This window comes from Pogona vitticeps, chromosome 2, assembly GCF_051106095.1.
Source record: "Pogona vitticeps strain Pit_001003342236 chromosome 2, PviZW2.1, whole genome shotgun sequence".
Lineage (NCBI taxonomy): Eukaryota > Metazoa > Chordata > Lepidosauria > Squamata > Agamidae > Pogona > Pogona vitticeps.
In genome coordinates this window covers 272,552,379-272,563,851 of record NC_135784.1, presented here as the reverse complement: position 1 = coordinate 272,563,851, position 11,473 = coordinate 272,552,379, and the positions used below count along the sequence as shown (strand labels likewise).

The window sequence follows — 11,473 nt, the reverse complement described above, 5'->3', positions numbered from 1 at the left end:
TATTTATTTATTTATTTATTTATTTATTTATTTATTTATTTACTTACTTACTTATTTACTTACTTATTTACTTATTTATTCATTTATTCATTTATTTGATTTATACCCTGCCTATCTGGTCTAATAGACCACTCTATTAAGGTTTTGAACTTGAACTGAGAGATCCAAGCAGAGATCATCACAGGGCCTTGAAATTAATTGAGTGGTCCCAAGTCAATCCCTCTTCCACCTAGAGAAAACACAATGTGGACATACACAGTTGCATGGTATACGAGCAAAGTATACAATGCAGGCTTGGATATTAATTTTATCAGAGCACTAAAATAGCCTCCAAACATGCATGGTTTCAATACCTCTGGGTGGACATTGCAGAGCCTGAGCTTGGAGGAGCAAAGATATTTAAAGGTTCAGAAAACCATCCTGACTGTATGTGGAAACTATAGGATCTGATATATTTAGGATAAATTTAATTCTCATTATTTCTGATATGGGGGATCCAGTGTGGTGTAGTGGATAAAGTGACAGAATAGGACTTGGGAGAACAAGATACAATTCTGTGCTCATCCATTGAAACTCGCTGGAGGCATAGAACTCATAAAGATTCCTTAAATACCATAATGACCTTGAAAACTCTATCAGGGTTACTATATGTTGGTTTTGACTTGACAGTAGAGAATATTTCTGATATGGCTATGTTGCTGCGTGTTTCTTCTATCAGTTTCCTATGCATGTTATTGGTAGCAAATTTCAGTTTGGTATTGTTTTTCATAGGTGAGGGCTTGATTTGAAGTGGCGACCAAATACTTTGGGGTAAGGCAATGTTCCAATATCTTGCTTTCCCAGTTACAGCTTCGTCTCTCCTCCTTATTTAAATGGAAGCTGCAGATCTATATTTTTAAAGGGTTTGGTTCCATCTGGTTGTTTTTTATAACATAAAGAAAGGTCTTCTAATTCAGAAGTTAACTGGTGCTCAATGGTCTCAACAAATTTCCCCTTGGATTGTCAAGACAAGAACATCAGTGTAGATGAAACTCCTGGAATACAGGAATGTTGGTTGATCATTTGTGTAAATGTTTAAAAGTAATGATGGCAGGACACTATCCTATAAGAGATTGTTCCTTTGATTTCTCCAGTGACTGTACCTTCCTTGATATTCAACGAAAAGCTTCACTTTTGAAGTAGCACCATGACCACTTTTAGTTAATCCATGATCTTTGTAAAAAAGTAGAAGTTTTTGAGCAGCAGTTGATGGCATACAGTATCATATGCTGCTCCAGTTATTTTATGTATTTCAAAATTGTCTTTTATATGCTGAGTTAAATTTAAGATTTGAGCCATACAGCTATTGATAGTTCTAAGGCCAAGTATGGAATTACAAAAGGTTCAGTTTTAGGTGCTGGATGCTTTGATATCATTCATTCAAGCTCTTTGTGTAGGTGGTATAATAGGGAAATCGGTCTGTAGCTTTTGGGATATGGTGGTTCTTTGTCTGGTTTCAGTATAGCGATTACGATCATCTTCTGCCATATTTTCAGAAGTTATTTGCTCATCCAACAATTATTAAAGAGTTGGAGGAGCCATTCTTTTGTGTTTTGCCCAAAATGTTTAATTTGCTTCGTCCAAATATCACCAAGTCCCACTGTTTCGCCATGCCTACATCTTTTTATGTCTTTCTTTAGTTCTGGCAAGAAGACTGTAGAAAGGTCATTGGATTTGCTCTGAATTATCTCTTACATGTTTTATTTTTATCTTGCATTGATTGGTTTCCCCTGCCAAGAACAATTGGTGTGCTGTTTGGTTTGGGTTTATATTTGCATACATTGTCCTTTTGTTTGGATCATTCTTCAGTCTTTTCAGTAGTCTCAAAGTAGTCTTTCTGGCTGCTTCTTGCCATTTCAAGCTCTGTTATAGTATCTACCCAGCAAGTGCTTGGATCTATCTATCTGGGTCTACCAGACCAAGCTCTTCAAGTTCCTGCATTAGATTAGATAGATATTTTCGTTTCTGTTTTGATCATATTTTGATTTGCCAGCTTTGCTGCCATATCATTGGGGACTTTTAGACCTACTTCTAGAAGTCAGAACTGGAGGGAATTTAAGTGGTGCTAAATAATATATTTCAAGTGGCTGCTCATTTTATTGGCCTTGATTTTGCATGCCACAGATTTTATTGAAAGAGTTGGGTTTGTATTTATTCAGATGGTTTTAGTGAAACTGTATTAATTTAAAAAATGTTACTAAGTTAGCGCTATGTCACGTAAGTGATGCAACAGTAATTGAGAAGTTGCTGTGTCTTCTCAGTTCAACATTATGGGACTTCACAAACTGCACAAAAGAAAGAAGGGATCATGGGAAAGATCTTGCAGGGGTAATGCCAGAGAAGGATATGGCATAATACATGGAGAAATATACAAAATGTGACCCTCTGTGGTGTGACCACTTGCAGTAATTGCAATAATTAAACATTTCCACATGAATAACAATAATGATTTTAGCCACTACAAAGTACCAGTCAAGTGTAGAAAACTGCATATCATCATGTGGCAACCTCCTCTCTAGTTGCTCCCTTAGTTTAACTAGAGATCCTACAGCTTCACCATCCAGCTGGGGGACTTTTTGGTCTTCTTTGTTCTTCTCTTATCCCAAACTCTTCATTGTCCAGCCTGATAAAAAAGCAACAAAAAGAAAAAGAAAAAAAAAACAGAAAGAAATGAGAAGAATAAAATATGAGATAATGGATGGAGAAAAGGAACACAAGAGAAGAGTAGGATGGATGAGAAATTGGATGTTACTGTAGTGCAATTGTTTTCTTCAAAGCTCAAAGCAGGTAAGATAGTAAGACTAAAATAATGGATGGGATTTTGCACCTTTATTCTGATAAGGTTTTAGTGCAGCAATGTAACTTTAATTGCCAATTTAAGGTTAATGTACCTGTTAAAATCATCTCCCTTTCAATTCATTTAATTAGAGTTTTTAGCTTATTGACAATTAACTTAATGTGTTATCTTTCTCACTAATTTCCCTATTTTTGCTTATATCCTATCTCCAGTTATGATCTAATAACAAGATCTAAGTGGTCACTGGAGTCCAGAATTCACGAATTGCAACAAACTAAAAAATATTCCAGAATTGTAGGAGTTAAGGACTTCTCCCTTCAAAATGGTACTTTTTGGGAGTACTGTTTAGGACTGAATGTAATTCATGAACAGATCACTTCAGAGAAAAGATAAATGTACAGAGGAACAGAGTACTTGACTACATGCATATTTTCTTTTAATCTGAATCCTTTCAGATCACAGTGTACCATAAAACAACCTTCTAATTCTGTTGAGAGACTTGTAAGTTTAAGTACATTTAGTTGACAGGGTTTCTTCTATCTGCTGTTTCAATGTAGATATTATGCATATTACTTCTATTAAGACACCATGTTTAATTATTGAAGAGTTGAAGCCATTAGAAAACTGTTATAGAAAGACACCAAGACAAAATCAAAGAGGGAGAAAACCTATTTATTACAGTAACTTGCTTTCCTGTTTATCCACTGATCATTTGTCTTTTCCAAGTGTTTGTTTCACTATGACCAAGATTTCATCAGGGAGGGAGATTATAGAATATTTGGATACTTTATTTCAAAAACATCAAGTACTACTTTATACCCCTATCTCACTACCGTGATGTATCTTGTCTCTGATATTTTATTGTTTTATTTTATTTTTTCCCTCCACTAGTTGGTTGGAGGACAGATTTATAACATGGGCCATGACCTTTTTATCTGCTCAAAAGAGATGAAACCAACCAAGTAATAACATACAATTATGCAGTGCATTTCCCCTCTGCAATCCCAGATCACTTTAACACACTCTATATACACAAGAATCACTCTATCCATCACTAAAATGCAGCTTTCTCTCTGGTGGGCTTCTTGGAGTATTATTGCACCCTCATGTAAAAGGAACCAATACTTATCCAGGATACAAATGTAGGAAGAACTAGGCTGGATGCATTGCAATCTCTTATAAAGAAGTTTGACCAAGATGCCTAGAGCAACTCGATTTATAAATCTCATTGTCACTGTGGTGAAATATGGGATCAGAAGGGACTGCTGCTGAGGATTAGTTGCTTATTTGATAACAGTTGGTTAAAGCTTCTGACATAACATCCTGTAGATGAGTAATCTCTCTCGCCCATGTGCACTCTCACCCGCACTGTCCATCTATTCATTTTCAGATTAGTATTTCATGTAAGACCATTTATACAAACACTTTTATCCTCCATTTACACGAGTGTCTGTAAGCTTCTTTTCCCCACCATAATTGGAACATTAAGTAGGGCTTGACAGAGTTAGGTAATTGGTAAGTGTCTGGTTTAGTAACAGAGTAGGGCAGAACGATACCACTAGTAACCATCCCTTTCAAATCTGGGGAATTCATAAGGTTTGCAGAAAAGAAACAGATCACAAACAAACTATTCTGTAGCATATTTTATGGCATCTTAGAACTGATGTACTTATTGCCCTCTGTGCACATGTACAGTACACGATTGCATATACCAGCATTATGTATTATATGTAACAGTGTTACATTGTTAAATAATGAACCTTAATTCAAACGACACAGAGGTGTTCTTGTCAGTTGTAAGGCAGAGAAGGAATAGGGATTCAGCATTTGATGGGTGGGGTTTCACTCCCCCTGAAAACACAGGTTTGCAGCTTAGGTGTGCTCCTGCATTTGTCCTTGAGTCTGGATGCCCATGTCTCAGTGTTGGCCAAGAATGGATTTGCACAGTTAAAACTAGTGTATCAATTATGCCCATTTCTTATGATGTCTGATCTGGCCATGCTGAACATGCCTTAGGTATAGTCTTGTGTGGACCACTGTTAGGGACTTCAGCAGGTCCAAGCAATCTGAAAGACTTTCCCCCTTTCTAAGATCATCAAAGAAAGCCTTTCTCTTGGTTCTGTCACCTACATAGGTGTGTTCGGTGAGGACATGAGACTGGGCCTTCTGTGTTGCTGTTTCAAAGGTGTGGGACTCCCTTCCATTGGAGGCCAGACTTGCACCCTCTTTGCTGTCCTTCTACTGGCAGATGAAAACCTTTCTCTACAGGCAGGCTGCCTATATGAGAGATTTAAAACAGGATATATGCCACGTGATCACAATGCACAGCTACACAGGAATCATAAGATGCAAAAAAGAAGAGGAGCACTTCTCTAGTTTGACCACAGCCTTACCATAATTTGATACTGGATTAATTGCTTTGTAATTTATAGTTTAGCTTTTAATCATGTCTGTTGTAATATTGTAAACTGCTTTGGGTCCTGTTGGGGGAAAAGGTGGAGTGCAAATAATAAAAGTAAATGTATGAACGGGGTAGCAGCACTTTGATAAACTGGCAAGAAAACTAAACTCTTACAGGATGATGGTGGTGGTGATAATAGATAACTTGGTTATACATCTGAAAAAATGAAACATTAAAAGCATTTCAGCATATGTACAAAATGAGTAGCTATATCTTGTTATGTGCTGGCAAGTTGCTCTTATGTGTGAACTAATGACTTCAAAAATGTCTTGCAATTGAGATCTCTGCTCAGCTCTTGCAAATTCTAGATTGTGGCTTTCTTATTGAGTCCGTCTACCTCATGTTCTGTGTTCTTCTTATTGACTTAAACTTTTTCCAACTTTATTGTCTTTAAGATAAGTGAACCGTATCTTCTCATAACTGCCCAAAGTATAATAGCCTTAGTTTAATAGCATAACTATTAGAGAGAATTTGGACTTGATTAAAAGACTGCAAGTCTTGTGGCTCACAATATGAGTTCAGGTAGCCAGCTTAAGGTTGATTCAACCTTCCATCCTTGAAAGGTTGGTAAACTGAGTACCCAGCTTGCTGGGAGGTGGAGGTTGGCAGCATGCGGCCTGCATAACTAAATTGTAAACCACCCAGAAAAAGCTTTAAGCACCATGGGGCAGTACATAAGCAGAACATTTTTTAAGAACCAGAATCCATTTGTTTCCCTGGCAGTCCAGGTACTTATAAAGCTCTCCTCCATTAATATAAGAATAATGTGCTCTCCAAAGACCACATCTCCTTCTATGAGACTGTCTGGGAATTAAAGTAATCAGGGGATGCCTTTGTCTCTGTTCAACTGTCTTCATAGGAGTGCTTGGTCAGAATACAGGAGAGGGCCTTCTCTGTTGCTGCTCCCAGAATCTGGAACTCCCTCCCACAAGAAGCTAGGCTGCTCCCATCTTTGCTGTTCTTCCACAAGCAGGCAAACACCTTTCTGTTCAGGTAGGCTTTCTCTTAATAACTGGTGGGCTGAGAGTTTTTGTTTTGTTTTGTTTTGAATGGATTGTTGTGCTTTGTTGTTTTCAAATGTGTCTATTGATTTTATTGACGATTTCTAACATAAGACAATTTTTATATATTTGTGTACTCACTATTTTTAGGTGTTAAATATTATATTTTAATAGTTGCAAGCTGCCTTGGGTTCTTTTAAGGAGAAAAGTGGGGTAAAAATGATTTGAATGAATGAATGAATGAATGAATGAATGAATGAATGAATGAATGAATGAATGAATGTGCACTCAAGTCAATTCTGAGTTATGGTGACCCTTTTCAGAGTTTTCCAGGTTGAGAATAATCAGAAGTGGATTACCATTCCCTCCTTCTCGGGGATTCCTGAGATTATGCTACACACACCAAGGCTGCTTAGGCTGGTTCTATGTGCAGAAGGCGCAATGGGGAATAGAACTCCCAGTCTTTGGCTTCACTGCCAGATACCTAAACTACAAAGTTATCCAGCCAGCTCTCTCCTCCATTACCTCACATTTCAAATGAATTCACTTTCCTTTACTTTCTTCACTGCCCAGCTCTCACATCCATACATAGTGGCTGTAGACACCATGCTATAAATAATCTTTGCTTTGGGACACATCTTTACACCTGGTAAATGAACCCAGCTGTGGGCCCAGACTTGTGATGAAATCTGCTCTGTCTTGTGTTGTCTTTCCTCACACACCCCCCCCAGCTAAAGGAAAACTTGTTTCAAGCAAGTAATGTGAGTGTGGGGTGATCATAGGGTAAATCACAGTGTTTTGTCTAAAGAGCCAGAGTGTAAAATTCCAGACTTTACTATAGAGACAGTAAGAGGCCAAGTGTCACAAGAAGAACTGATAACCTCTGCCAGATATGTAGCATCCATTTCCGGACAACTTTCACCTTCCATGAAGAGTGTGTACTTGAGCCTGAGGAAGTGAATTTCATCCACAAAGGCTTGCTATTTGTTTTATTTTTAGTGGTCCAACAAAAGGTATCATCAGCTGTTGCATTTGTGTAATCAGTACCCTTGAAGATCTTTTCTGTTTCCTTCATAGTTGACCACCTGACTCTCAGTCTTCTGAGGTCTTGAATGCAGTATCAACTTTGATTGATGATTTAACCAAAGTATAGAAAATATTTAATTAATTTTTATTTCTTCCTACTCAACACTGAAGTTATGTAGATCTTTCCAGACATGATTGTTTTCTTCTTAATATCCATTTACTGTCCTGTTTTTTCACTTTCTTTTTTCACTTTCCTTTAGAGTCTGGTCAAGTCATTGTTGCTTTATTCTATATTCTAAAGCAAAGCTTAGCATATCAACATACACATTATCATTACAATTAAAACATGTCATTTAAATTTCTGGTGGAATACAAATGTCCTCACTGAAGTAGGTCCATGGCCAAACTCTCTGGAAAGAGTATTTCACAGTTAGGGTGCCATGATGTCACAAAAAGTTACTACAAAATATTGTTCCATTTTCAGAATCTTGAGTTTCTGTTTCAAATGCCTGTGTATAAAAACAGTGAGTTGGATTCACACTTCAATAAGAGGAATATCATCCTGGCACAAGTAGTGTACAGAGCCAATTCTCACCAATTTCCTTTCCTCAGAGAGCCCCACAAAAGTTCCTCAGAGCACTGTTTGTATCTAGTTGCTCTGGATGCTTGAGGAGGAAACATTGACTATAACAGAAAGCTTGTGTAGGCTTTTATATGTCTGTGGCTACCTTTTTGATGCTGTGTACATTGCTACGGAAAAGGAATTGGAAAGCTTAATGTTTTCCCCTCATTTCCCAACCTTGTCTCTATTTTGAAAGTGGTTTGTGTAATAAATGATGCATAGTTATTATTCTGCCGTAGAACTACAGTATGTCCCTATAAGAAGCATTGTGGAGGTTTTTTTAAAAGCAAAATATGAATATGTTAGCGGTCTGGCACTAGACTGGAAACTTGGATGATACTTATTCTGTTTCAATTTATGCTACTAATCTGTACTCTGAGGTTGCTGCTATGAATTCATTTCCCCCTCTCTGGGCCTCTGTTCTTCTGTCATTACTTTGGCTTTCTTAGCTATTTGCTTTGTGTGAGTAGCTTGAATTTTGATTTTAAAATGAGATCTTGATTTCTCCTTTTCTTCTTACTTGAACAACAGGACTGTGGATCACAGTCTCATTAAAACATGGAAGTACGTAAGGTCCAACTCCACTTGGAACTTATGTATTAACAAAATAACAGTTGTGAAAACTTTGTCACCTTCTCCCCACCAAATCTTCTTTCCTTCATCATAGGATTTCCTAGGAAACAAGCACACAAGACGTAAGTTACCTTGGTGACTGTTGATGTCACATTCAGAGCATCTTAGATTGCTGGTTCATTGTACAGGACAGGTTAATTTAAAGATTAACTTTATCACAATCTCCCATCCAAGTGCTCAACAGATCAGAAGCTGTTTGCCTTGTAAAATCAGATGAGCTCAAAATCTCAGATGGGGCCACCATCTCAGTTTTTAAATTAAGGGTCTTAAAGCAATAAATCGACCTGAGCTGTTGCCACAGGATAACAACTGCAGAGAAGAATAAACCAGGATCTGAGGTACAGTGAAAATAAATAGCACGTCCTGCTATTTTCATGTTAGAAACTTGGAAAAGTTACTTTCCCTTCCCTAATTGCCCAAATCAGTTAGGAACTATAGAAAAACCAACTTTTCTGAGATCTGATTGAACTCAGACTTTAATTCTCCTTCCAACACAGCTCAAGCACATTTCATTCACTTTCAAACTATGCCAAATCATACTCAACATTTCTTTTTAGGGAAAAAAAACCCTACCCCAGTAAAATTATTCCTTTTTTTACATCCTGCAAACTAGAAAATGAAGTAATCCATTTTCTTTTGTGAATAAAAGAAGAAAAATAACTGATTATGTTTATCTTTCTTTCAGACATGGAGGGCAGGATAATAACTGCACAAATAAGTAAGATAATATAGTTTGGTAACAACAACAACAACCTAAACATATATATATTTATATATATGTTTATATATATGTTTATATGTTTATATATATATGTATATGTATATGTATATGTATGTATGTGTGTATATATATATATGTGTGTGTGTGTGTGTGTGTGTGTGTGTCTGTGTGTGTGTGTGTTTATATATATATGTTTAGGTTGTTGTTATATATATGTATATATATTTGCAGAGCTGGGTAGAGGCATTTATATGTCCTTGAGCAAAGGAAGCAGCTGTTTGGATTCTAGTCACAAAGTGCTATTCCTTTAATTGTACTTCTTGGTGTGCTGTTTATTTTGGAAGAATGATTCTTGCGGTTCGCAACAAGGGGAAAAAGATTAATGGCAAATTGAACACGAAAAGGAACCTAAGTGGTAGTGAAATAAGATCTTTTTTAATTCTTCACTGCATCTTTTGAGGAGTATATCCCTCTTGAACACAACACAGTAAAGGAAATGTTAATACTAGTATCATTTTTTGTTCATTTGCTACTAGCCACACTAAAACTATACAGTATGAAATTAATTACAAATACAAACAAAATTAATATATATTAATTTCAGTTTCAATTTCAGTTTTTTTCATGCCCCCTGTACATTTTTTTAAAGTTTTGTTTTATAATCTGTCTCCCCTCAATTTTTGATATTGTCTTTGTAATCCATGTGTCCATTCTCAGGAAGTCACAAAATGCACTGAAGGATATAATATTTCATAGAAGTCAGTCTCTCTCTATGTTGTCATTTTTCTTTTCTTGGTTAATTTCTCCAAAGTTGCCTTTTCTCATAGTCTCTGTGTTCATTTACATGTTGAAATCTTCTTCAATGTTTGTGCTACATCCATTCCAGCTACTGCTAGCATTAATGAGATTAAATATTTATGTAACAGATTTTCATTTGTAGCAATGAATAAAGAGAATAATGTCATAACTCAATTTTTTGGTCTTTCTTATCACTTCTGCTTCTTTGCTGTTGTTTAGTCAATAAGTCATGTCTGACTCTTCATGACCCCATGAACCAGAGCACACCAGGCCCGCCTGTCCTCCACTGCTCCCGGAGTTTGATCAAATTCATGTTGGTAGCTTTGATGACACTGTTCGTCCATCTCATCCTCTGTTGTCCCCTTCTCCTCTTGCCTTCATGTTTTCCCAACACCAGGGTCTTTACCAGGGAATCTTCTCTTCTCATCAGATGGCCAAAGTATTGGAGCCTCAGAGTCAGGATCTGTCCTTCCAGTGAGCACTCAGGGTTGATTTCCATATTTAGGTTGCCTTAGCCAGAGTTTAGAAGCATCACTTTTTTGGACTACAACACCCAGCGAAGCATGCTGGCTTGAAGGGATTATAATTGTAGTTCAAAACATCATATTTCCAACCTCTAGCTTTGGGAACGTATGATTTTTCTTAATTTATTGGGTCTTCTAGTATTTTACCAATGTTTAAGCAGCAGTGCCTATGACCTAGATTTCAGGCAATTTAGAAAGTAATAAGAGGTAAAAGGCCGCCTAGAGTGGCCTTTTAGGCCAGATGGGTGGGGTATAAATCAAATAAATAAATAAATAAATAAATAAATAAATAAATAAATAAATAAATAAATAAATAAATAAATAAATAAATAAATAAATAAATAAAAAGAAATAGTTATGACTCTTGCATTTTCACAGCAAACAGTTGCTTACAAACTGCAAGATCTAGAGGCTGCCAGGCACTAAAGCTGCACACCTAATTACACTCTCAGGTGTTGTTCTAAAAGAGAACAAATCCCACTTTGAACACTTCCACTGTGCCATCAGAATTATATCAAGGTGTTGAGGGAGAGAAAGCATGCTTTTAATGCTAAAACAAACATAGTGAAATTTGTGGGTGTGTTCTAGTTTGGAATCATCCCCACAAGCTGCTTTAGCCCTCAGAAAGGACAGGCTCATGGCATATACATAGTCATATAATAATAATAATAATAATAATAATAATAATAATAATAATAATAATAATAATAATAATAATAATAATAATAATAATAATAATAATAATAATAATAATAATAATAATAATAATAATAATAATAATAGCAAATTTCTATTCTGCCAAGAAAAAGATGAAACTGTGTCACACCTTATATGTGAATGCCCAAAGACTG

General features: G+C 36.3%; 1 long non-coding RNA gene across 1 annotated transcript; it reads left to right on the top strand.

The window, feature by feature from the left end:
• On the top strand, window positions 1-10,974 carry LOC144587053 (uncharacterized). Its single transcript, XR_013542219.1, has 2 exons — window positions 1-2,826; window positions 4,971-10,974. It is a non-coding gene; the product is annotated as an uncharacterized LOC144587053 (long non-coding RNA).
• The last annotated feature ends 499 nt before the right edge of the window (window positions 10,975-11,473 follow it).